The following is a 25,720-nucleotide window of genomic DNA, read 5'->3' as shown; positions in this document are numbered from 1 at the left end:
ATAATTCTCTTTACCTGTACTGTACGCTAGGGTGTTTCCCTCTCTCCATTTGTGTCTATATTCTGAATATATAAACTCACATAGTACCTTGATCACTTAAGTGTGGTGTGTGAGAGAAAGAGAGTTGTCAAGGATAACTCCATGATTTTTGGCCATGATTTGTAACTAGCATGTTGGAGTCATAATTCTGAGATGGTGAAGGATGTGTGTAGGGTAGGTTTTGGGGATAGATTCAGTTCAGTTTTGGACATGCTGAGTTTTCAGTGTTAACCCTATAGTTAGGAGAGGTATCACATATGCAGGTAGACTTATGAATTTAAAGATTAAAAGGGTAGTTTGGCCTGGAGAAATAGATTGTGGTATAGCCAGGTTGTGCAAGATAATACTTAAGGAAAATAGACTGGATGATATCATTAAGCAAGTGAATGTTGATAAATATAAGATGATAACTGGAAACTGAGTACTCCAACTTTGGGAGGCTAAGGAGAAATTGAGGAAATAGCAAAGGAGACTGAGGAGTAGGAGGTAGTAAGTTGGGATGAAAACCAAGAGCATGTGGTGCCCTGTAACCAAAGTGAACTATGTGTGTCAGAGAGGAGAAGGTGACCCGCTGTGTCACATGCTGATACTAGATCAAGATGAGGATTGAGAATTGTTCATTGGATTTGGCAATGTGAAGGTCATCAGTGAAGGACATTGAGCAGTGGAGTTGAAATCAAATGGTGAAAGCAAAAGCCTGATTGGAATGCGTTTAATAGAAAATAAGAAAAGAAGTGGAAATAATAAACAATTATTTCAATAAGTTTTGCTACAGAAGAGATAGGAATAGTGAATTAGCTGGCTTGGCAGAGAAAGTGAGGTTGAGAGGGTTCTTCTTTTTAACATGGGAAAAAATCACAGCATTTAAAAATGCTGAAGGGGGAAATATCTAGTAGAGACAGGGAAATGATAATGTGAGACAGAGAAAAGGGAGAACTGCTTGAGTGATCCTTGAAGGCCAGGAGAAAGAGTTTAGTATTGAATAAGAGCCTGGAAGCTCATCTGAGTATGTGGAGCCAGATGCTCTCACGTGGGTAGTATGGATTTGAGAGTCTGAGAGTTCTCTTCTGAGCACTTCATTTTTCCCCAGTGAACTAGGAAGAAAGATCTTGAACTCATAGTGAACCTGGGGAAGCAAGCTTTGGGGGTTTGAGAACAGAGGAGAAACAGAGAGCAGAGATATGAAATAGTGCTCCAGAGAGCAGGAAAGTGCACAAACTAGGAAAGAAGACCCTTAAAAATGGTGGCCTGAAACCATAAAAAGCCAAGAGAGAAACACAGAATCCAAGAACATGTCATCTAAATATTGTGTAAGAGACATAAAGAAAAGTGAAATCCAATTGAAGGAGCGAAGAGTGTCAGATACTGGCTTTCTGATGGAATACAGCCTCATCATAACTTGAGAATTCAGTATAAGATGACTTGAATCTTTGGGATGTTGGCTGCAGACTAAGCTCACGTAGAAGACATGGATTTGAGTTTCCTATTGACCTAAACCTTTCAAACTGGGCGTCCTTATTATTGTACAAAAAATTGCCTTGGCTCTCTGCAACTCAGATCTCCCAAGTTTCTGGTCAATATTCATTTTTAGTCAACTGAAATGATATCCCCTATGAATCTTTTTTGGTTAAGACTATCCCAAAAGAATTTTGATTGACACATCGCTCTCTTAGTAGGAAAGTCTATTTTAACTTTGGGGAAATGTAAAATTAATGTAGAAATGGTGACGTAAATATAACCGATAACAACGGACCTTTTGTTTTAAGGATTTACCTGCATGAATGTGACCTAGTAGAGTCAGAAACTAGCCTTGTGGTTCCAATACAACAGTCAGTTAAGCTATACTTTGATCTAGAATTGTTGTTGTAAGTGGAAATGTTAGTGAAATAACATTTGGAATATTGTCAATAGCATATAATTTCCCACACTTAAAAGTTTGACATTATATTTATAAGGTTTATTTAAGTACTCGTGGAGTTTTCATATGTTAATAAGACCTTTGAGAGTCTAAAAGTCTAGCTGGATATATTAAATTTATAAATGCAGTTTAAGATGTTAGCAAGTACAAGTTGGTAAGCAAAAACTTAGTCAATTAATTAATAGATTAATACAACTATATTTTAAAAACTTCAGAAAGAACTAGGACCTCGGTTTTTGAGTTTGTAACTAAAATTGATTATAATTTTTAAAATTATTCTTGATACCATTTTTGCTCTCAAATCAATCTCAAAATTCTCATTGACTTTTTTTATGGTTTATGAGTTTTTCTCTGATACCTCTTGCATTCCATGGAATTTAGTTTGAAGTGAAGTCAGGGACACAGTGTTTTTCCACTTGGTCAATCGCTGATTATGCTGCCATCTTTTCACACCTGACTCGAACCTTCGTTATGTACTAAATTCCCAGGTATGTTTGTCTATTTCTTGACTTTCTATTTGCTTTTATTGTTCAACGTATTTCATCCATTGTCTTTAAGTATTTTAATTTTTCTCATTGCATAATATTCTATTTTCTCGTAGGATAAGGCTGTATTTTATTTTATAGAACTTTTCCAGATATTCTCACATGTTTATTTTTCAGATGATCTTTAGTATCATTCTGTTAAGATAAAAAATGTTTAAATGGTACTATTTTAATTTGAAGAACATTGAATTTGTAGTTTATTACACACTCCTACTTAAATCAGGAATAGTGCTCTTTGATATTTATTGAGATGATCATAAATGTAATAAACTATATTAATTTCTTTAAGTTGAAATAATCTTGTATTCTTGAGATAAACCCTACTCAATTGTGAGTTGTCATTCTTTAAATTTAATGCTGATTCCTGCTTGCTAATATTTGGAGATATTTTCCATCTTTGATAATTTTCTCAATTACATTAATTATTGTGGGTCTGTTAAACTTATCTACCTCTCTTGGGGTTAATTTTGCATATTGTATTTTGCTAGAAAATCACTCATTGTAGCCAGATACTTTTGCTTAGAATTTTTTTAAGTACCATATAATTCTTTTTATCTGCACTGTATCTTAGGGTGTTTCCCTCTCTTCATTTGTGTCTATTGATGCTTTCTCCTGTTTTAAATTATTAGTGTACCCATTGGCTTATCTCATCATTATTCCTTGGCTGGTCATTGTTCTTTGTTTTAACTCTATTTCAATTATCTTCCTCTTTGGTAATCTTCTTCTTTGCAATTTCTTTGTATTTATTTATAACTCCTTTATTTTTGCTTTTATTAGGTTTAGTTTGTGGAGTTTTTCCTGAGCTCTTAATGCTAAAAACAGGATTTATTTGTTTCAGTCTTTCTTGGGTGATATGTTTGTCTATGATTTCTTCCACTGAGCATAGCCTTATTTGTGTTCATAGGTCTTACTTTTTTCTTTATCATTATTTTCTACATAGTCTCTGATTATATTTCAGTTTTCCCCTTCAACAAAAAGTTAAGTGGGAATTCTTTGCATTTTCCAAGTGGCTGGTTAATAATACTTTATTCTAAAAGAGAGGCCTATAATTAAACATTTATTGATTTATGCTTCTTGGTCTTAATAAATGAATATTATGGTAACATACGTTAAAAACTTCTGGAATTAGTAGCACAGATCTCTTTATGTTTACATGATGCCAACATGAATGTAAATTAAAAGTTTAGGAGCAAAAACATTTTCCCCACCCAAGCAAAATGTCATTAGTGAAAACGTATGCATGTAAATTGGCTGTTCCTCCTCAGAATTTAAATTTTATTTTTCAGTGAAAATATAATTTGCAGTTCTAAAGTATTTGAAGGAAAAATAATATATTGTTGGCCACCAGGGTAAGTCTGGAGATTAGGCCTAGAAGAGCTTTGGACCACTGTTTCTGAGAGGCAGAGTTTGAATTCAAACTTTATCCTTTTGTGGCCCTTGAAAGAGTAGAAAATTAATCTGACAGTCGGAATCCTATTAAACTCTAATTTCTAGGCCTACTACCAATTCTTCCCACTTCCTAATTTTCTGCCTCCTGATTAGCATGTTAAAACACAGAAGAAAGAAAAATAAATTCCTATTTTTTTCTACCTTGCACTGATGATAATTTTAGCATTTTAAAGATTCAATCAGTATCACATGTATAATATTCCTAATGTAAAAGAATAATAATCTCTGAAATCTTTTCCTGTTTTTACCTTTGAAATCCAATTATCTTATTCCTGGATGTTCACAGTCACTATCTTCCTCAGTTAGAAAAATAAATTGCTATAAGTGTTTTCATTCCCCTGGGACGTTAAGAAGACAAGATGCAATTAATGCCTTGGTAGTCTATAGGCAAATGAGGGAAAATAATTCTTTCCTTTCTGATTGTTAGGTGGGTGCCCTGGGTGACTTCTCTGGGCCTTGGGAAGGGAGCGTCCTTCTGCTGAGAGGAGGGCCACAAAGGCGTAACATCCAGAAAACATTAAAGGACTAAAATATTTTTGCTGAGATTGTTTCACTTGAAATAAAAGTCATTTTGACATTTTTGTCTAGGCTCCAGAATCTCTTCTAACATTACTGAAATAGATTACAAAATTAGAAGTTACATTTAGTTACATTTTAGTAACTAAAGCTATTAATGTTTCTCCATAGCCAGGGAGATATATTTGAAGATATTGGAAATATTCCACAGTGACCCAAGTGTTCCAAAAGCAATGTGTGTGTGATTTCTCAGAAATTGGGGTTAAATCACGGTAAGACTTTTATACCAAGGGAAATCCTAACAAGATTCGGTCTCATGTGTCCAAAGTACAATTATCTTCTTAATATAGTCATAACTTTTGATCATCTCGGGTTGGCAAATGTGACCAAAAAACCACTCTGCTTTTCTATACTTGCATTTGATCAAAGAATAGAATGAAATGAAAAGGCTGTTTGCAGTATTCCTTAACATTGCCTGGTATTTAGTTATATTGTGTCCCCCACTAGAAATAATGATGACAGAATATTTTCTGGAGGTCAGGCAATTAAATAGGTACAGTGCTTTTTCCACACCAAATTCCACCCTTTGAAGGCAGGCAGAGACAACTGAAGAGGGCAAAAGTGGCAATGATCATGGTGATCTTGTGATGGCGATGTGGTAACACATGTACCATGCTCATCCTGTGTTCTAGGCGTCCTGCTAAGTTCTTCATCTTAAGTAGCTCATTAAATTGCACAGTACCATGTATGTTCTGCCTGGCGTGCAAAGCAGATGCCATATAACTGAATAGCACACACACTGGTCATGTATGAAATATTGAATAGATACAATGGGTAAAGATTCTCAGAGATACAAACTAGAACAAAGGCACAATGCCTACAACATTGCATCTTCCATACAGAGCCATCGGTCAATTATGCTACCCATACTCAAGGGCGAGAGGCACATGTTCCTGGCTACCACTGAGACCAAAGGCAGAGATCAGCTTCAGCTTGGTATTTACCACAGACTAAAAGATAGTACGATTTATTCATGTAGTCATTCATTCATTCATATTGTGCATGTATGTGCAAGACACTATGCCAGTTTCATGGGAGAGTCAAACACAAATAATGGCACAAGTAAATGCGATATTATAGCTTGACAGCTGCCATGAAGACAAGTTTCACAATGATATGATAGTGTATAATAGAAAAATCTAACCTAGCCATGGAGGTGGGGGAAGGCTTCCTGAGGAAATTACATTTGAGCTGAGGTCTGAAGGATAAGTAGTCATTAACTTAGGAAGGAACAAGCAAAGGGTAGCATGTGCAAAGGCCCTGTGGTGGAAAGAAGGAATACATATATGTAAGTTGTGAGAAACCTTGAGTTAAGCTTTGAACAGCTGAGTTGGAGCTTGAGTTGGAGCTATATTTGAGACGTTCAAGATGTGGGTTCTGGATATTAGTAAATCTCAGAGACTGTAGATATATCTTTGTGAGTTGTCTGCAAATTGGGAGTAACTAAAGCCGATGGCATGACACAAAGAGTCAGTTTGCTACATGTGTACACATACACACAGACACACATTCAATTTTATGCTTTAAACATTTATCCTGTATTTGGGTGGAAGCAACTCCAAACTTTCCACCTATTTCCAACTTCTTAGATATAAAAATAACATACAATTATTTTTTCATCCACTATTTTCTAAAGCACAAGGTACCAGGTATCTCTTTGCCTCACAGACATTTTATGAATATCTTTTATGGTGAAGAAAATAGGCTCAAGGTTGAAAAAATAGTTCTTTGCCAGTTTACTATTCTATTTATATGAAGAAATTAATAATAATGTTTTAGGTATTTTCTCTGTAATCAATATAATATGAATAAAGAACAGCCAAATGAATATTATATTCAAAAAGTTGGTAGCAAACTTTTCATTTTAGAGTCTTGGTTCTTCCAAATTTAGATTTTGCTTTGAAATTTTCCTTAGTGAGTTCAAATATGGAATTCATTCTCATGGCTAAATAAAATGTGAATGGTGACTACTTGCATTTTGATAAATTGTTCATATCTAAGGATTTTGTACTGAAAGTCACTGTCACCATTTTAATGTATTAAGGGACAGTTATGTGCACATGGTATACATAGTCACTTCCTGAGTATATAGGAGCCTGCAGTAAGTTAATTTGTGATTTAATGATTTTTATGAGAATGAAATAAGCATTTGATCTTTGGATTTGATCAACCTCTATCTGCAGCTGCGCCTCAGCTAGCAATTACTTCCTCCCTGGGCTCTTTGCCCAGGCAAATGGGGTTTGTCCTTGTTTCATGTCTCACTGACTTCCCTGATAATAGACATAGTAACTGTTTGAACTATTGCTTCCTCTGGATTTCACAGCTCTAAAACTTTAAGAAAGGGTTTTTTTTTTTTTTTTCGTCTCATCGTTTTTTTCCTATCACAATAAAATGCTTCCTCTGATAATACACTTTGGAAGCTAGTTCATTTGCTTGCCATAAAAACTTAAAAGCGACCATTTGAGAACTGCTCTTCACGATAGGATACAAGCTAGAGTAACACTTTTATTTCAAAAGAAAAATACAAGATCAGGATGGTGGGGTAACACTCATGTCTGTTTATTCACTTCCTTCCTATCGATAATGTTTCAAGAGGCTTGCTACACATGGTAGAAATCCACCATACTCTTCAGCTGCCAACCACACTTTGCTTAAGGCAGTCTTTCTTTGTATTTAGTGCTCAATAATTAAAAGCATCATTTCTATTTTACAGTGTATTGTTTTCTTCTTCAGCGATTCTTTCAATGTCATTTTGAATGAAATAGGACCTGTGCCTCGCCATTTTTCATGTGTGTTCAGCGGTTTCTGATTTCAAATGCACCACATCAGACAGATTTAGCTTTGCAAATGGAAAAGTTAATAAGATACATACAGTATTTATCTTCTCTATCCATGTTTGCTAAAGCCTATCAGTATTCTGAATGGCATAATTTCCCTACCTTCCTCATTAAGATGATAGCATAATTAAAACGGTAACTACCCAATAGCAACAGAGAAATGTGTTGCCAGCTTCAATCTTATCTGTAATTATCTGGTAAAATGACTCTATTCACCAAATCTTGTTCGTTATCTGGTAAAATGGCTCTCACTGCTCCCTTGTCTCTATGTATTTAGTAGATGAAGGCCTGGGATCTTTAATCCAAGAAAATTAAATCTGCCCCTGACTGTCATATTGATGTACCATCTGTTGTTCCAGGTGCTTCCCTGGTTTTTAAGAGCTGAGAAGTGAGCTAACTTCCAACTCGCCTGCATAGGTGGAAGTTTTCACAGATGCTGTGCTTGACTCTTCAATTCGATATATTTACACGACTTGCAGAGAAGCTGTAAGCCATGTGGGTCCATCACTTGCAAGGACTACAGGTGTTTTAAAGGTGTGCAAAATGGGATGTAGTTGTCAGCAACTTGAATGCAATGATAATTTTAAAATCCTATCAGGCCAATAGAAAAGCACAATAAGAGATCCAAAGAAGTATTTCGTGGGCTGAGAAAACTAGATCTTTAATCAATAAATATTTGATTATCCCTGATGTGTTATAGCTTAGTGAAAAGCTAACTGGGGAATATTTTACTCAGTAAGTTTTAAAAGAGGTCTATTAGGTAGTATTTTATTTGGAGGTCTTAGGACAAAATAAGTTTGAAGTTTTAGATTCAAGTACTCCATTATGTCCGTATAAAATGTACTGATATATACACACACATACACACACGTATGAAAGTACAAATATAAGTGTACAGCTCAACGGGTATTCAAAAAGTGAACATACCACGTAACTCAGGAGCCCCTTCCTGCCCCCTTCCAATAGTAGATTTACCTATGGGAGGGGAAAAATTTTTTTTGAATGGTTTATTGAATTGTATGCATATAAAAGTGTACAAATGATAAATGTATAACTTGCATTTTCACAAACTGATAACACCTAGAAATCCAGATCAAGAAACAGAATTTTCCAGCCTCCCAGAAGTACTTTGGCTCCCCATAAAACCACTGCTCTCTACCAAGGCTACCCACTCCTGACTTCCACCACTCTAGTTTGATTTGCCTATTTTTGTACTTTGCATAAACCAAATCACGTTGCACACACTCTCATGTCTGAAATCTTGCACAACGTTACACTTGTAGGAATCATCCATATTATCATGCGTGGTTCTAGAATAGTTCATTCCTGTTTCACTGTGTGGCTATACCACAGTTTATATGCCCACTTACTGTTGGTGGGCATTTGGATTCTTACAAATAGTGAAAACCCCATTTTTAACCTTTCTCTAAAGTTTAGTATGAATTTTACTTCGGTGCATTTTCTGACAACAGAGCACAAGATCTTTTACTTACCCTTAAAATGCTCTTGTCATCCTGGGAGTTTGTCCTCTACACAGTAAATCAAAGCCTTCATTCCCCAGTTCTAAGAAGGTCTGGCAGTCTGATTTTGGGGTCTGAGAGGAGCTCATTTTATTTCTTTGTGCATTTAATTGATAAATTATCATAGGACTATAGCATTTTAAAGCAATTAACTATAACTCATTTGTGGAGTCCGTTAAATTTAATAGAATATAATCAGGAATCATCTGTAACTTCTCAGTTATTACCTTCAATACGTGGATTTTTTTCCTTTACTCTTTAACCCCATAGTTTTGTCATGTATAAATATTAAGAAGCCTGGTCTGTTCTAATTCAAAACTTCAGTCTCCCAGGCAATTAAACCTCCTCCCTTCCCCATCCCCAGCTCAGGCTTCACGTGTGTCATCTGGACACACTTTCAAGAGACGGGGAAATCCATCAGGCGCCCGGATGCGGCCGCTCACCGCCTCCCCTTCGCATCCCGGCTGGAGGCCTCAGCAGGTGCACGGTGCTGGGGCCAGACCCCGTGTGCTGGTCTGGGCCCACACTGGCTGCACTGCTCGCGTGATCACGATTGGGTACTTTTTGAATCCCACTGTTGCTGATTGGATGTTAAAGCTTGTTGCTCATTGGATGCTAAAGCTTGTTGCTCATTGGATGTTAAAGCTTGTTGCTGATTGGACGCTTTCTGAGTCCTACCAAGGGTATAAAAGCTGGAGGAGAACAAGGGGGGGGGGGTCAGAAGTCAGAATTTGGCTGAACCTGCTGGTGGAGTAAAGGCTGTTCTCTAACTCTCCGCTTGGTTCTTTCGCCAGTCAAGAGCTGTTGCTGTTGACTTGTCAGAACAGAAGGATGGCATGGTCTGTTCGTTCATCTTCCTTGTTCCCTCACTGTTTTTTTTGTTTGGCTCCCGATCTTCCAATGTTGGTTTAATGTGTGAAATTTTGAAAAGAGGGAAAGAAAGAAGCAAAGAGTGAAAGAATGATCAAAAGGAAAACAGGTAAAGCCTTTTTTACTTAGCTGATGTTTACCATTCTCTCTCAATTGTCAGTCTCTGTCATGGTAGTCACCAAATTCTGGATCTTTTGTAGGGTGCATAAGTGTGTTCTTTGGAGATCCCAGTGAGGATATCTGATTCAAGTGATATATTTTCCAACTGGCCTGCTGGAGCACCCCCTTCAGTGGTTTCTCTCCTCAGGAGTCCCCTTGCCTTGGTAGGTGGCTCTTGGTTAGCATTCACCCAGCATGGTGGGGTTCACCCGATATCAAGAATTCATTCTTTTTTGCCAACTGCAAACCATGGAAATGTACCTGCTTGGCCCTCTTTTCCCTTCCTGCCATCATGGAAAGCTCTAGTTGATAAATATAGTGCCCTTTTCACAGGTACTGCAAATACTAGGGGAAATAACGGGTAACAATTACATTGCTCCCTTCCTCACGTGAATTTATTTCAAAAAATCCCTTCTATCAATCTCTAGCCTTCTTTTATCAGCTTGGGATGGGGTGGCAGTCACTGGACTGGCTTTCCTATCTTTATTCATGGCTGCTAGGGAAGTATCAAGCATCTCTCTTTAAAATGTGTACTCATGATCCATTGATCTCTGTTTTGAAGCCTTAGCCAAAATTTTTAAGCATCAGGAATAAATCTAGCTAACATCCTGTTATTTAAGAGCAGAGAAAAATTTAAATTAGGCTTATTTATGGAATGCCTACACTACCCAGAGCCACCTCAAATACATTTGGAGAAAAAGATGGATCTAGCTAAAGGTAAAAAGGTAAAAATTCTTTATACCCAACACTGTTCTAGACCACTTGGAGACTACAAGCCATTTGAACTCTCATTGAGCTCTTGATCAAGCTTGAAAGGCAAGATTTGCATTCTTAGAACTATAAGCTCATCATGATTTTGCTCTAAAAAAGGGAACATGGAATGATAACAGATAAACCACTACTCAGAAGTTAAGCTGAACACAAGGGTGCATTAGCCATCACCCTTCTCATTTCTGAGGAGCTGCTGCTTTGTACTGTGGGTTTTGTCTCAAATGAGCAGGCCAGCTGTCTGGGAGCAATCTCTAACCAAGGGAACACTGGATTCTGTATTGAAACACCAAGGATGAACAATCAGCATAAGAGGGGAACCATAATATTGAGTACAGGGAGGAGAACCTTTCTGTTTTTCTGATTTAAATCTTTACCATGTAAGATTGATCCTTTTGATCTACCTCAAATTTCTTCACCAAAGAATCTCTTAAAGTGGAAAAGTATAAATGATTGATGACCCTTAATGTTTCTAGGGGCTTAGCTTATAGTAGGCTATCACAAATTTGAAATGTCTTTGATGATTTCTATTTTATTTTTAAAAAATTATTTGAACTCCTACTATCTGCCATGGTTTGCTTATTTGTCCCCTCCAAAACTCATGTTGAAATTTAATCTCCAGTGTGGCAGTATTGAGAGGCCAGTCCTTTAATAGGTGATTGGGTTGTGAAGGTTCTACTCTCATGAATGAATTAATCCACCCATGGACTAATGGATTAATGGGTTAACATGGGAGTAGGGACTGGTGGCTTTATAAAAAGAGGAAGAGAGAGTTGAGATAGCACACCAGCCCCCTGGCCATGTGATGCCCTGGGCCACCTTGGGACTCTGCAGAGTCCCCACCAGCAAGAAAGCCCTCACCACATGTGGCCCTTTGACCTTAGACTCCTCAGCCTCCATAACTATAAATCAATTTCTTTTCTTTATAAATTACCCAGTTTCAGATATTCTATAACAGAATAACAAGCAACAGAAAATGGAGTAAGACAGTATCTCTGATGTTTTATTATCGTTAAAACTGTAACTTAAACTATTTGTCTTCAAATGAGGATGTAGCCCTGTGTATTATACCCACTGGCAGACTACTACTATATACCCTAAGGGTTATACTTATTTCAGTTTGAGATGATAAATGCTATTCTCTTGGGTTATAGTTTCTAACCTGCTTTTAAATGTAAATAACACTTCATTAGAGTTATGAAGTTCCTTGCTTTTGAAAGTTAGCAAAGGAGCCCCAGACCCTATATAGTACCCAGAATCCCATTTTAATCACAAGTCATATAAACATGAATATCTCATGAAGAAAAGTATGATGATAACACCTGACATTTCAATAGACCTAAATTTTCACAACAAAACCATGTACCCTAGTCCTCATAGATATATCTGCTACTATTTATCTCATAACCCTGTTGCATAGAGGAGGATTGAGATCTCTACTTGAGAATTAAGGAAAGTGATGTTTACATTGATTAAGTAACTTGCCTGTTCTCACAATTGAGAACTTACTAGCCGGTGAGTTCATGAGGGCACAGACCTTGTCTATTTTGTTTACCACTTGATCTTCAGCCTCCAGCACAATGCCTAACAAACATTAGGAACTCAATAAATGCTTAATGAATTAATTAATCTCCAGACTTCTAGTGCTAACCTTCTTTCCCCACACAGAGTACTGAGTAATCTTGCCAAAAGAAAATGGCAGAAAGAAAGTCCGTTGAGAAACCAAAGCAAACTCAGTCCTCTTTTCCAATTTTCTAAGGACTGGCCCTGAAATTCTTTGTAAGAATGGAAAACAAAACTATACCATTCATTTTCTCTTCTAGAGCTGAGCTTTTTTAGCTGAATTGGTCACGAGTCTTTTTGTTAAGTGGCTTCCCTTATCGTGGCACAACAGTTAGGGCTAAAAGTACAGGTGCTAAATGGGCATGATAAAGAATGACTTCCTAGGGTTTTTGATGTTTCTGAACAACTTGGATTGAAAGGAGGGAATTCTGTACAGTGAACTTAAGTACACCTACATCAGGGTCGGCCTTGAGAGCAAACAGTTCAAGGTCTGGATGGCTTATTCAAACTAAACTAAGCAATAAACTCTTAGAGACATGGGCAGAAATCAGCAGTGATGTGCTTCCATGTCCCGGATTTGCCATTGTTGTTCAGTACCATGACAATGGCATAGTGGCAGATGTGGGGGTGGGGTACTGAGGAAGAGAATAAAAATTCATACAGAGAAAATAATAAAAAGAGATCTGTGAGCAGAAGGAAATGATTTTATTCATACATTGGAGTAGATTAAAGAAACACTTTGGTTGCTGAGTACTAATGATGGTTACAGATTGTCCTTTCGCCTTTTTCTCTAAGTGGAATCACTTCAACTTCTTGGTTTACACCATCATGGAAACCATAATCATTGCAAATTGAACAGTGAAGACTGTAAGTAGTTGAGCCAGAGTGTCAGGGACCTGTGGGAATCCACCACTGATCTGCTAAACCATCTAAACCTCTTATTTCCTTGGCTTGTGTCTGCAGGAAAAATAGACCTGACTTCTCACGCTGTTCTGAAGAATTCAATGATAAAATATAAAGGCAAGCTCTTTGTAAATGCTAAAGCACCCTACAGCTCTCGGATGATATTACTGTGATTGTCTCCATTCCTGTCATTAACCACTGCAGACAGCAGCATCAAAGAAGCAAGGGCTGGAAGGAGGAAGGTGGGAAATAAAGCCAGTTCTGCCCAGGTGTGACTTTGACTTACATCAAGAACATTTTTGCAGATGAATAACTAAAATAAAATGGCACTCTCTTGATGTGCCATGATAATTGCTAGGTGCTTGGATGCTTTATTTCATTTCATCCTCTCAGCTATACAACACCCATGTTACACATAAAGAAATGGAGACTTAAAGGGGTTAAGTTATTCACCTATGGCCGCACATCCCTTAGGAGAGAGCTGGAATTTAAACCCAGACATCTGACTCCAGAGACATCTCCCTGAGGTGCTACAGGGTGTGTACCTATGGCGTTAGGTTGCATAGATCAGTTGACTGATGGTAACATTTTTAAGCCTCTTTAATGGTGAAATATAAACATATATGTCAAAAATACATAAAAATGCAGAGCTTAATGAATTATTATAAAGGAAAAACTCATCAGGAAATAGAACAATGCAGCCATCCTAGAAGCAGGTTGCTTTCCAATTCTTATTCTCCCCAAAGGTAATCACTACCCTGGGTTCTGTAGTAATTGTCTTAATGGTTTCTCCATGCAAGTTTGCATCCACTAAACACTGTAGATTAGGTTTACCTATTTTTTAACTTCATGTAAATGGAGTAATATATAATTTTTTTGTCTGGCTTCTTTTGATAATGTTTATGAGATTTCATTCATCTTTTCATGTAACTATTTTGCTCATTTTCTCTGTTATATATTCATTGTAAGAATGTATCACCGCTTATTGCTAACGGATATTTGGGCCCTTTATAGTTACGGGCTATTATTCAAATATGCTGCCATAAATATCCTTGTCTCTGTCACTTATTATACATATGCATGACTTTCTGTTGAGTATATGCTCAGAAATGGAATTGCTGGGTCTGTGGATATGCATAGTTGTTTTATTTTTTTTTTTATTTCAGAGTATTACAGTACAAATTCTTTGGTTACATAAATTGTCTTTGCACCGCCTGAGTCAAAGCCAGATACGAGCCCATCCCGCAGATAGCATGCACCATTAGGTGTGAGTTTACCCATCCCCTCCTCCTGCCCACCTGTTACTTCCAAATGTGCGCATAAGTTTTGATCGGTTAATACCACTTTAATGGCGAATACATGTGGTGTTTGTTTTTCCATTCTCGTGGTACTTCACTCAGAAGAATGTTTATATTAATAGCACAATTCTCAATTGCAAGGACATGCATAGTTTATTTTGTTAGATACTACCAAATTGTTTTCAGAGTGGTAGTATCAATTCATATTTCCATCAGCAGTGTATAAAAGTTCCTGTTGCCACAAATCAATTCCTCTTCTGTCTTTTTAATTTGAGGCACTCTGGTGAAGTATGTAGTGGTAATTCATTGTGGTTTTAATTACCATTTCCTTTATTACTAATGAGGCTGGATATCATTTCATGTACAGAGTCATCTAGATATCATCTTTGGCCAATTACCTGTTCACGTGTCTCATCCTTTTTTAAAAATTGGGTTATCTGTCTTTTTCTTATGATTGGCAGACTTTATATACTCTGCATATAAGTCCTTTTTATTTATTTTACAAATATCCTCTATCAATCTATGTCTTGGTTATATTTGTTAACTTTCTTGATGGTGTCTTTTTAAGAACTATAATTTCTTAATTTTTATGTAGTACAATGTATCAAAAATTTCCTTTTTGGTTAGTCCTTTTTGTGTCCTTATTTTAAAATTGTCTCCTTTTCTGAAGTCATGACAATAGTCACCTAAATTATATTCCGAAATATTTATTGTATTACCTTTCATATTTATATCAACAACCCACTATAATTGTTTTGTTTGTGTGTGTATAGTATGGACTAGAGGTTTAGGGTTTTTTTCACATTGTATCCAGTTTTCCTAGCACTACTAATTGAAAAGATCATCTTTCCTCATCACTCCAAAGTGCAACCTAATTTTAAACCAAGTGTCTTTATATATATTGGTATGTTTCTGAGTTTTCTTATCTGCTCCATTAGTCTATGGGTCTATCCTTACAACGGTACCTGTAATTACTTTCATTCAAATTACTGTTCTTTTATAAGAAGTTTTCATGATATAATTGGTTAACCTTGGCCTTTTGCATTTTCATATACATTTAGAATAAGTTTGTCAAGTTTCACAATAGGACGTTTGATATTTTTACTAGAAGGAATAATTAAAATCTTCTTTTTTTTTTTTTTTTGAGTCTCACTTTGTTGCCCAGGCTAGAGTGAGTGCCGTGGCATCAACCTAGCTCACAGCAACCTCAGTCTCCTGGGCCGAAGTGATCGATCCTACTGCCTCAGCCTCCTGAGTAGCTGGGACTACAGGCATGCACCACCATGCCCAGCTAATTTTTTCTATATATATTTTTAGTTAATTTCTTTCTATTTTTGGTAGAGACGGGGTCTTGCTCAGGCTGGAGTCTCGAACTCCTGACCTTGAGCAATCTGCCTGCCTTGGCCTCCCAGAGTGCTAGGATTATAGGCTCGAGCCACCGTGCCTGGCCTGATTTAGGGATAATTAAAATCTTTACAAAATTGGGTATTTCGGTTTGTGAACATTGTATATTTCTCCATTGGTGAGGAGCAGGGAAGGAAGATTTTCTTTCATTTCTATTAGTAATGTTTTATGGTTTTCCGTTTTTACCTTCTTCCTAAATAATCCAAGTAAGTGCCTTAAAATACTTTTGCATCTTTTATCTCCTTCCAACTTATGTGCTTTCATTGTCATACATTTTTATTTTATTATTATAAATCACACAAGACAATGATTCATTTGGATTTGTCCATATTTTTATCAAATTTCTTAGATTTCTTGGATATCTAGATGTCTCCCATCTCCACTCAGTCCTCATGAGAAATATGTTGTTATACTTCTAATTTACTCTTTCTCTTAGGATAAAGCCAGTCAGGCCTCCAACACACAAATTGCAGGGAATTTGTCATGACCGCCTCCTTTAGCAAGTTCTGGACTTCTGTCCCCTTCTATAAGCTTTCAGAAGTACTTCTCGATCTGATAGCCTTCACCTTCAGGATGGCAGCTACCAGACACTGCATCTCTCAAGCACTGTCTTCTCCTAGGTCTTGGCCCAGTAATTCTTCCCATTATTATTATCACTCCAATGCCTTTATTTTATCTTTCTATTTTATCCAGCTTTAATGTTATCCTTATCAAAGTAGTTAGTTCATGTCACTCTGTCAATAGTTATCAGAAGGAAAGGCCCCATTCCTGACTTCTCAAAGTATAGGCAGGACTAATATTATGGAGGGAGTTCAGTCAGATGAAATGTTTGTGTTTTCTGATTTCCAGATTAAAAAGCTATTTGGTTCTGTCCAAAAAGAAGAAGAAACTATGAGGACCACTTTGAAGCTTCGGGATTCTGGGTCTTCTAAATTTAATAAACACGATTAATGGAATTTTGTCTATATTAGCGAAAATTATTTTTATTATAACAGAAACCTAATTCAAACTAATATTTTTTAAAATTAGGAGATTATATTAGTTCACTTAATCCAGGGGGATACTAGCTTCAGGTGGGATTTCTTCCAGGGGCTCTTGAGATGCCATCAGGACTAATTTCGGTCTGTCTGTCATTGCAGTTTTCTACCAGGTTGGCTTCATTCTCAAGTTGTCTGTGGTGGCCTCTTAAGGCTCTGTCTTTATATCCTCACCATTTTACAGCCACCAAAAACATCCAAGAATCCCAGAAATTCTCATCGTATCTCACAGGCTCTGCTGGGTCATTGGTTCATCCATGAACCAGTCATTGGTTCCTGGGGAGAGAGATGCTGTTACGTGGCACGCTTGAGTTAATTTCTCTAACCCCAAAATGGTGTGGAGCCCAGGCTGAAGCATGACATCTGAAAGTGGCAGAGAATGTGCTTTGCTGAGAAAAATCAGAAAGCTATTTTTGGTAGAAAGGGAATACATTTTGAATAAAAGAAAACAACAAAAATGTGTTACACCAGCCAACTAGAAATGAATGTTGTCATTTTCCTCTGTGGCCTTCATGTGCCCCAGTGCCTTTGAAAGCATTTGACTATTTAATTTATCATGTTGTCACAAGCGCATAAGGGTCTCCCTTTGCATCTCAGAGGTGTTTGATGCTAATTGATTGTGCCTATTAGTTTTTTTTTTTTTTTTTTGGTCATTAAACTTCTTGGTAGTGACCCTCTTTATTTCTATTAATACATTTGGTTTAAAAGACTATTTTTGTCTGACATTAGTAATGTTTCTTCAGCTTTCTTTTTGTTAGTATTTTGATAATTTATCTCTTTTTATCCCATTACATCCAGTCTTTCTGTGGTTTGTTTAGTTTTGTGTTTTAAGCCAAGCTGATAATCCTTGCCTTTTAAAAAGTAATTTAAATGTTTTGTTGTTGTGCTTATTAAGACATATTTGGACTTAATTCTACTATTTTGCGTGTGAAATTTGCTTTCCATAACTTTATTTTCTTTTTATGCTTTCTGTTGAATTACTAAATTTCTGTATTAAATCTCCCCAAGCCTTGGCCACTCTTTTCTCTTTGCTGATTTAGAAGCTCCAGTTGGATTTATATTTCTTTTTTTTATTTCAGCATATTATGGGGGTACAAATGTTAAGGTTATGGGTTACATATATTGCCCATGCTCCCCTCCCACCTGCCTGACACCCGATAAATGTTATGCCTGTATGTCCACTTAAGTGCTGATCAGTTAATACCAATTTGTTGGTGAGTGCATATGGTGCTTGTTTTTCCATTCTTGAGATACTTCACTTAGTAGAATGGGTTCCAGCTCTATCCAGGAAAATACAAGAGATGCTATATCACCATTGTTTCTTAAAGCTGAATAGTACTCCATGGTGTACATACACCACATTTTATTAATCCACTCATGAATTGATGGGGACATGGGTTGTTTCCACACCTTTGCGATTGTGAACTGTGCAAATATGTGTAAACATTTTTGAAAGGTCCTGAAGACATATGCATGTGGGCAGTGGGAAAGGGCAGGGCTCTGCCACAAGTTGATTTTTAGAGAAGTATCTTAATCTAAACACAATATGCCTCCTTGATGAGCAGCTCACGGGATCGAAAGGTTGGAATGGAAAGCGAGTATAGGCAGTCATTCTAGGAGCATGCCTCAGAAAAAGGCCTGGTGTTCTCTGTCCTGAAACTCAATGAAAATGAATTGATGAACAGACAATAGCCAGTGTGCCCAGCTGATTGATCTGTGCAGCCCCGAGCATCCCCGAGCTGTTTGGCAGCAAGCTGTCTTTCTTCTGTTCTCTCCTTATTAATTCAGGCTATTACAAATGGCTGTGCTGACAGCCCACTACAATGAAAATAAAATCCTTGTCAGGGAGTCTTCCATCTTACTGGGAGCAAAGAAAAACTTGCCCATAACCCGCTTGCAGTAGAATTTTCTCACACAATCTTAGCAGTGATGTGCGGACGTGACAGTGTATGTGTGTATGTGTATATCCTGCTAAACGCTGTGAGGTCACTTCAAGACAAAAACACAAAAGATGATTAAAAATGATCCCCTGCGATCAGAAACCACCATGGCATACCTCACATGTGTTATAGGCGAACCAGGGTCAATGGGGAACTCAGAAACACCTTGCGTTTAAACAACATGGAGAGAAGAAAATTAATGCATTCTTTTCCCATGTAGTCTCATAAGAGAAAGTAACAGTTGCAAAGTGGAGAGAGAAGAGATGTAAACACTTATCTATTGTTGGGAAGGTTTCACACTAATCGATTCATCCTTCCGTAGCTGCTAAACCAGCGTTCTCTCTCCTCATCTGCGTTGTGTGGCGTTTCATGACACACTGCAGGCAGAGAGCTGGTGTGCATTTAGCGAGATCTCCTCTTTATCAACAAAGCTTTACATGTTTTAATATTGCTAAAAACAGGATGATTTGTGAAGACGACTAAGATTACAGATTTAGAAGGGTCCCTGGAAATCACCAGGTGAAGGGACAGATAAGCACGGTGACAGGTTGCTATGACCTCACAGACATACTCACATGTGTCCAAGGATAAGCATATATTTTTGGCAGAATTTCTTATAATAGCAAAAAATGGAAACAATTTATATGACTAGCCATGGGCAAAATAAAATAAGATAGGTCTATTCAGTGGAATCAGCATTAGAAAGAACAAGGAACCTCTAGATGTGGGTAGACAGCAGCAATTTTCAGGAAAAAGAGTCACAGAATATGTGTGCTTCAGTTTATATTCTGTTAAAACAGGAGGGGACTTTCTCTCTCCTCCCCCCCATATATATATACACATGCATATACATATAAATATACATGCATATATACTTGTATATTCAGAGAAAATTTCTAGAGGGTATAAGCAAGAAACGTAAAGCATTGATTATCTCTAGGGAAAGACAGTGGTAACCTCAGAATAATTGGAAAATCACTTATAGACATTTTTTACAGTTTAATTTTCGCTTTTATCATTGCATGCATTGTGTTATTATATTTTCATAAGATTCTAATTTTTTTTAATGTTCTGAGTCTCAATCCAGTGTTTCAGTTTGCCCATGTGCCTTCTGAAGGGGCATATGAACATGGCAGAGCTATTTGCTAAGATCCATGGGGACAGTCACTTCTTGCCATGCTGGCAGTTTTTCCAGGGATGCTGGGCAGGAGGCTCCAAGTTCTCAGCTGCAGTGCTCCGAGCATATGCCACAGTGCAGCCCACTGGTTCTCAGGAAGAGTCACCTGGAGATCTCAATTAAACAGATTCCTGAGCCCCACCTCCAGAATCCACAAGTTTGGATTTAGGAGAGCTGGTATGAGGCCTGTGAATCTGCATTTTAACCAGCTCCCAGGCTGAGCTAATGCTGCTGGTCTATAAACCACATGTTGAGTGCACAGGTACATCGCCAGCATGTAATTTGCATGTTCCAGGAAAGTGTTGCTTCCTCATTTTTTTTTATTTATTTATTTTTTACTTAAAGATCCATTCCTTGGATTTGAAAATACCACAGGGCCAGTTGAGGCAATGAAGATGTGTTAGATAGGTTTGAAATCTATTTTGGAGTCAATGCTAATAAGACTTGCCATAGGTTTCTGGAATGAACAATTGGATAGATGATGAGATTTCTCAAAAATGCTTAAACTAAATGAGGTGAGAGAGTGGAAAAGAGTAGGTACAGGCTGCAAATCAAGGGCTCAGTCTGAGATTTATTCTGAGTTGGCAGGTGCTCCCAAAGGAGAAACTGTCTAATCTAAGTGGCTGGAGATGAGTATCTGAATCTCAGAAAGGAGGCCTGGGATTGGGGAGATAAATGTGGGTATTGCCAGCCTAGAGTCATATTCAAAGCCATGGAGAAGGATTGAATCCTGTTGAAAACAGAGAAAACAGGGGAAGCTGAGCTGAACATTAAGGAACCACAACTCTTGGAGGTCTTAGGAGGAGCAGCCAGCAGGACAGGAGGAAGCTGGAAGGAGCACAGGATTGCAAGAGCCAAGAGAGGAGACCTGGCCTGGTTCCATTGCTGCTGGGAACGGAGTAAGATGGAGACTGGGAAAGACCCACTAGATTTGGCCACAGGAAGGTCCCACTGCCCTTGGCCAGGGTAATTTCTTTGGAAGAGGTTAGGGGAGCACCCAGATGGGAGCTGGTTGGGGAAAGAATGGAAATGAGGAGGTAGAGCAGATGCATATAGAGAAGCTTTTGATAAGTTTATTATCAATAATAACTTATCAATAATAAGTTTATTATCAATGACAGAGGGCAGAGGGACAGGAGCTGGAGGAAGATGTGGATTCAAGGCAGGTGTTTCAAGTATGGGAGATTCCAGAGCCTGTTTAGGAATGACCCAGCACAGGGGAGACATCGATGGTGGGGTAGAGCAGGGATGGCAAGGGAGGGAAGGGATCCCCAGGGCATGATGAGGCAACTGGGTTTTGATGAGAAGAGCCATACTTTTCACAGTAGGGTCCAGGTCTAGCCAGGGGGGCGTGCTGTGTGGGGAGGTAAGGGTTTTCTCATCAGTCAAGTGTGGCATGATGTATCAGTGGAGAAGAAATGGAAAAACAGGATTTGGGGGGTAAAAGCAAAAATGAAGGAGAAGTAGAAAAGCAAAGGTCCCAGTGAGGAGGCAGCAGATATCATGGAAAAGTGTGGGAAAGTGACACTAAAGCTCTACCCCAGTGGGGCATTGTGTCCTGGGCGTAAGTCTCTTCCCTTGCTTTGAGATCAAGTTTCTTTATCCCTAGACTGGTGAGGATACCTACCTTGCTTGGAGGTTTTGCGTGAGACTTAAGTAAAATAAATGTTTGCAGAGATAAATTGCAAAGTGTGAAGTTCTATACAACTGAGGTCCCCAACCCCCAGGCATGGGCCAGTACCAGGCCACAGTCTGTTAGGAACTGGACCACACAGCAGGAGGTGAGTGGCAGGTGAGTGAGCAAAGTTTCATCTGTGTTTACAGCCGCTCCCCATCGCTCCTAGCAACGCCTGAGCTCCCCCTCCTGTCGGATCAGCAGGTGCCTGACTTGCAGGAAAACAAGCTCAAGACTCCCACTGATTCTGCATTACGGTGAGTTGTATAATTATTCCATTATATATTACAATGTAATAATAATAGAAATAAAGTGCATAATAAATGTAATACACTTGAATCATCCCCAAACCATACCCCCACCCCCTTGGCCCATGGAAAAATTGTCTTCCATGAAACCGGTCTCTGGTGCCAAAAATGTTGGGGACTGCTACTCTGCAGCGTTTGTGACTTTATCTTTTTTATGTGCAAAATGAAGACAGTATTTGTGCCTACTCCACAGGGTTGTACCAAAGATTAAATCAACTAAATCCAGGTGAGGAAAGCCTTCTTCCTGGTTCATAGTAAGTTCTCGTAAAGGTTAGCTATTCATTTCATTTTCTTGTTTGTTTAATTTGGTCTGTTTCACGTCAATGTCTGTTATTCCCTTGCTGATCTTCACTGTTTATGAATCGAGAGCCACCTGTCCTTAGTTGTCATCGCTATCAGTGCAGCCTGAAAATGACGAGAGGGGCACACTGTCACCCAGCCTGACGCTGTGCCGAACAGATCACAGAGGTTCGGAGGCGGAAGGGCACTTAGCCATCGTGTCCAAACCCTACCCCTTAAAAAAGTTAATAAGGAACCCAAGACTTAGAAAGGTTCTCAGGGTATCAGAAAGTCACACACAGCAGGGACTAGACTCCTGGTCCAGTGCTCTCTCCACTCGCCCCAGGATCCCTCACCCTCTGCCCTGTCACACAGCCATCGAGAGCACAGGGCAGCGCTCATTCCAATGTGGCTCACACCTCCATGGGACAGCAGAGTGTTACGTTTTTCTTTAAAAAGAACAAAGCTGTTCAAGGTAAATGGCATAATAGCAAACCAACATAAACAGCACAGAAGATTCCAACAGATGCAAATGGCATGTTAGGAAGGCTTTAATCAGCCCCAATGAATACTCCCGGGAAACCCACTCTGCAGTTCACTGTAGCCTAGCAGATGGGCTGCATTAACCAAAGCCAGCCTCGTCGGAAGCCTGGGTTGATGGAATGCTAATCACAGGGCTAAGGCTCTGCCCTTGCTTTCTTGGGGACTTGTGTGTCCTCCCTGCACTTCCCATCCTCTCCCTTCCCATTGCTGTGAACTTAGACAATGAAAGCCACTACCGTTATTGAGCAATTACTCAATGCCAGGTGCTATGCTAAGTGTTTGAAAGATGTTCTCTTTGATCCTCACAAGAACCCTATGAGATAGCTCTAAGCAGTCCCCAATTTACAAGGACACTAAGGCTCAGAGAGGGTCCCATAGCCAGGAAATGGCAGCCGCAGGGTGTGGGTACAGGTCTGCCTAATTGCGTGGTTTAGGCTCTTGGTCACTGTGCTATTCTGCCTCTCAGATCACTTAACATTTTCCTGTCTTGTTTTGATCACCTGCAAAATAAGAATGTTGCTATTGATCTGCAGTCCTCAAACCCCCCGGGCATGGACTGGTACTGGTCCGTGGCCTGTTAGGAACCCGGCTGTACGGCAGGAGTGAGCTGTGGGCGAGCAAGCGAAGCTTCTTATGCACTTCCCGCCCTCCCCATCACTCACATCACCGCCTAAGCTCCGCCTCCCCCTACCCCCAGTCTATGGGAAAATCATCTTCCATGAAACTGGCCCCTGGCGCCAAAAAGGTTGGGGACCACTGGTATAGATAACTGCTGAGTTTGCTCCCAACTCTCCCTTCTGTGAGTCTGTGAGATGAAAATTAACCAAGTTTGAAACGGGACCACAAATTTACTTACACTGCTGATGGGATGTACAGAGAAAATATTTTTTCTTCATTTTTGTCTCTAATTTTTCCTCCTCATAAGCTTCCACTTAAACTTTGAGTTCAACCCATGACCTAGTCCAACATCATCATAGAAAGCAAGCTTCGGGTTAAGTACAGTCTTTTTCTCACCTTGTTTCCTCCTTAAATGGTATATGGGGAGTTAGGTAAGGGTCTTAGTTGGCCTCAAAGATATAAGGGTAAGGGGTTCTCTGCCCTGATGGGTCTTTGTGGCCATGTCCCTTCCTAGGCTGCCTGGACAGTGTGGACCTTACTGGCATTTGTGGCTGAAGCCAGTAGATGGTTGAGTGATAAATTCTCTTAGCTTGCACAATGCCCAGTGGCCCTCCCTGTCTGAGGCAGCAGTGCTGTGGCTGTCTCTGGCACTACAGAATTCCTCTTCCCCTCCCCGCTGCCATGATCCGGGCATGACTCCAATTCAGTGGCGGCCCAGGCAGCCAGTCTGCAAACAACTACTGCAGGGTCGCCTTGATCCCATTATGGTGATTGCCCAACACGTGCCCCAGCCAGACTCCTGTCTACTTCTGGGACCCCTTGGTATGAAGCAAGTGTAGCCCAGGAAAGCTGAACATCGTGCCTCTACTCCTCACCAAAGTGCCAGCTCTGATGTGGCCCCTCCCAGGCTGACATGGCTCTGCAGTCATCTGTTTCCTGAGCACGCAAACTGTTCTTACACATCCAATATATGAAATGTGTCATGTGGTGAGCTATAAGTTATCTCAAATGTCCCAGTGCTGAATAAAAATGTAGTAAGGTTTCAACTTGAAATCCCAACTCTATAACCATTGCTCATGTATACATTTTATATTGAAACTTAAGGCTAACTTAATAAAACAAATTCTCTTAAATATTATACAATTATATAGAACACCAAATTATATAATACCAGTTGCAAAGACCCCTTAATTACAAAAGCTTATTACTTGGTTCTTATACATATTCCCATACTTAACTTTCAAGGGTTGAAATAAATTTGTCCTCTCAGGAAACTAAGTTATCCCATGACTTTGGTAATGTAATGATGAGAGGTTCTAGCTCAGCCTACTGATTGGGTTCTGTGGACAGCCCTGGTAGGGTGCACCAACATTATTAAGAATTTTTTCATCTGCACTTGAATGTTTATAGCAGCACAATTCACAGTTGCAAAGATGTAGAAACAACCCAAGTGCCCACCCATACATGAATGGATTAGTAAAATGTGGTGTATGGATATCATGGAGGGCTTCTCCGTCATGAAAAAAAAAACAATGGTGATCTAGCACCTCTTGTATTACGCTGGATGGAGCTAGAGCCGATTTTTCTAAGTGAAGTATCACAAGAATGGAAAAACAAGCACCACATGTACTCATCATTAAATTGGTTCTAATCAATCAACACTTACATGCCCATATGGAAGTAGCATTCACTGGGGATCAGGCAGGGGGAGGGGGAAGGGGCAGTTGGGTAAATTCACACCTAATGGGTGCAGTGTGTGGTGTTTGGGGGATGGGCATGCTCGTAGCTTTGACTTGGCAGTGCACAGGCAATTTATGTGACCAAAGCGTTTGTACCCCTATAATATTATGAAATTAAAATAAAAATTTCCATCAAGTATTCCAAAAGTCAAAAGGGAGTGTGGACAGATAGCCTATGTGCCTGCATTCAGGTTATGCCATACCTGATACTTCTTTGACAAAGAAGTCTGGAGCCTACCCAAGCTGATCGCCTCATTCGTGGGTTTCAGCATTTCTCTTGTATTCCTTGGACTGGTACTTCCTTCTAACTCAGTAGGTCACACACAGGGCAGGACAGTGCATTTCTTCGTGTTCTTATGGTCATACAATTTTTTTGGATAGCATAATGATGCTTAGATGATTTGGGCTATTTTGCATGTGTTAATAGAAAAAAAAATCCAAATTCTATAAAATCATTTTAAAAGGTTTATTCTGAGCTGAATGTGTGTGTCCGGCCTGGAGCACATGGCCTCAAGAGGGCTTGAGAAAAGGTGTCCATGGGGGCCGGGTTACAGT

At 39.0% G+C, this 25,720-nt stretch overlaps 1 long non-coding RNA gene across 3 annotated transcripts in view; it reads left to right on the top strand.

Moving 5' to 3' along the window:
* Positions 1-24,928, top strand: part of LOC142865020 (uncharacterized) — a 585,997-nt gene extending 561,069 nt beyond the window's left edge. For all 3 annotated transcript variants that reach the window (XR_012915320.1, XR_012915321.1, XR_012915322.1), the window contains one exon: positions 21,828-24,928. This is a non-coding gene — a long non-coding RNA (uncharacterized LOC142865020). The remainder of the gene's footprint in view (positions 1-21,827) is intronic.
* The last annotated feature ends 792 nt before the right edge of the window (positions 24,929-25,720 follow it).

The sequence above is a fragment of the Microcebus murinus genome, chromosome 28, assembly GCF_040939455.1.
Source record: "Microcebus murinus isolate Inina chromosome 28, M.murinus_Inina_mat1.0, whole genome shotgun sequence".
NCBI lineage: Eukaryota > Metazoa > Chordata > Mammalia > Primates > Cheirogaleidae > Microcebus > Microcebus murinus.
This window is presented reverse-complemented; position numbering and strand designations above follow the sequence as displayed.